Source organism: Sinocyclocheilus anshuiensis, unplaced genomic scaffold (assembly GCF_001515605.1).
Source record: "Sinocyclocheilus anshuiensis isolate Anshui unplaced genomic scaffold, SAMN03320099.WGS_v1.1 scaffold444, whole genome shotgun sequence".
NCBI classification, from domain to species: domain Eukaryota; kingdom Metazoa; phylum Chordata; class Actinopteri; order Cypriniformes; family Cyprinidae; genus Sinocyclocheilus; species Sinocyclocheilus anshuiensis.
The window spans coordinates 368,497-371,073 of NW_015555739.1; the positions used below are offsets into that span (position 1 = coordinate 368,497).

The following is a 2,577-nucleotide window of genomic DNA, read 5'->3' on the forward strand; positions in this document are numbered from 1 at the left end:
CACACACACACAAACACTCACCCTCTCTCTCTCACACACACACTCTCTCTCTCTCTCACACACACATGCACTCTCACACTTACCCACACACACACACCCACACACAAACACTCACTCACTCTCTCACACACACACACACTAGTGTCAATACAATCATGTGAAGAGAGTTATCCTGGTATCACTGATGTACTATAAGAGTTTTTGATATTTTTATAGTTTTTGTCATTTTTATTCAAATATGCTTATAATTTTTAAATATTTTTAATTTTAGCTTATTTCATTTTAGTTATTTTAGTACTTCAAGTTAAATAGTTTTTGTTGATATTTTGAATTAGAATTCATTTTTATATTCTGTTTTTACTTTAATTTTTTGTGTGTTTTTGTCATTTTTATTTAAATATGCTTATAATTTTTATTTTTTCCATTTTAGTTGAGTTATTTTAGCGCTTCAAGTTAAACTAATTTCTTTGTAAACTAGCTAGTTTTCTTAGATTTAATTTCAATTAACGTTTATTTAAGTAATGAAAATGTTTTTCCGGCACGTTTAATTCAGTGGCGTGCATTTATCTTCTAGAAAATCATTGTTAATTCTGAATTTCTAAACCAATTTTGTGAAAATGTCTTTCTGCAGTCCAATCAAATGGGCATGACAAGGCACGTTTATTTATAAAGCACATTTCAGACACAATCATAATTAAAAGTGCTTTATGTAAAACAAATGATTAATAATCAGAAAATAACCACAGCATGCATAATTAAAATGATTGACGGTAGTAGTTAACTTTATTACTTTGTTACACTTTATTTGTAGAATAAGTCTACAGTGTAATTATACATTTAAGTAGTGAGTAATTTTAATTAACAACGTGCTTATAAGATTATGTTTGGTTTAGGGTTAGTTGCATGTAATTCTGCATAATTTACTGCTATTACTGTAGTAAGAATTTGTAACGTAACAAGTACAGTGTATATATTATACAATGTGTATAACCTACATGATTAAATATTATTAAATAATTGTATTAATGCTAATTATATTTAATGTTTTAGTTATATTTAAGTAATAAAATGAGTCAAGCAGAATGTAAAAATTGTGATTGATCACTTTTTATTTATTTGTACACTCGATTAATTTTTACACTGTTTTTATTATACACTACCAGTCAAATGTTTTTGAACAGTATGATTTTTAATGTTTTTTAAATAAGTCTCTTCTGCTCGGCAAGCCTGCATTTATTTGACACAAAGTACAGGTAAAACAGAAAAAATGTGACATGTTTTTTCTATTTGAATATATTTTAAAAATGTAATTTATTCCTGTGATTTCAAAGCTGAATTTTTTTTTTATAGCATTTTTAGATATTTTAATTATATTTAATTAGAAGTAATATATAGACTCAAGTAGATTGTAAAAATTGTTGTAGATATCAATTTTCATTTATTTGTACAATATTTTTATTTTTACAGATTTTTGTACACTATTTTCACTATTTTTGATATTTGTAATAAATCAAGTTATTTTTAATGATATAAATGATAATAATTCTAACTATATTTAATATCATAAAACGGATAGTTCCGGTCCTTGATTCTGATTGGCTGAGCCATGTTCAAAGCTGTAACAAAGTAACATACACCTTTGTTTACGTTTGTGTGTTGCTCGGCAACAACTTTGTAGCAACCACAACTGTTTCTGAGGAGCTACATTGTTTGGTGGAAGAATACTGTTTTTATTAATATCATTACACTTTATTTGCTCTGTTTTATTTTGTGAAACCTTACCACGCATATGGAATAACTGTTTTATAAAAGCAATAACCCCCGTGAAGCTGTGGTTTACAGCTGTTATAAATTCACTGTAAACCACGGCTTCACGGGGCTTATTGCTTTATTTTAATTTAATTAAAAGTAATATAATGACTCAAGAAGTGGTTGATATCACTTTTGAATTGTGGGATATACAGTAAGGTCATGGGTAGGGTTGGGTATCGTTTGAATTTTATCGATTCCGATTCTTATCGATTCCTATTTTCGATTCCAATAAGATAAAAAATCCAATATAAAAAAAATTAAGTCAAACATTTAGATGTCAAACATTTATTCTGTCTTTTTACAAAGCATTCTGTTGCAGCTGAATAACACGAGCAAAGAGGAATTTTGCCTATGCTTTAAAAAACAATGCCACAGCAAAAACAACTAGATTAATATAAATATTAAAGTGTTAAAGACAAATAAACAGTCAGTAATAAGATAGGAACAAACAAATCAATTAGCAGTATCATAAATAAATACAACTGAACAAAATTTCAGGTACAGAAACTGTAATTAAAAGTTTAAAAAAACACTGCATAGCTTTCTTTTATAAATAAAAATATAAATAAAATATAGATTAAGCAATTAAAGTTATTAAATATATTCAGTCAAGATCAGTGAATGATTTTCTTTTGTTCTTTGATTAACATTAATGACAGATGCGATTTCACGTTTTCCTTTCTCTTTGTTGTGTTACAAGCTCTTGGTGCATAAAGAAGATCTGTAAAGTTGCAAAGACTAAAGTCTCAAATCCAAAGAGATATT

General features: G+C 27.4%; 1 protein-coding gene across 1 annotated transcript in view; it reads right to left on the reverse strand.

Annotated features, from left to right (window-relative positions):
• ccdc171 (coiled-coil domain containing 171) overlaps window positions 1-2,577 on the reverse strand; it is a 29,804-nt gene that overhangs the window by 18,834 nt on the left and 8,393 nt on the right. The gene's annotated exons all lie outside the window — the stretch shown is intronic.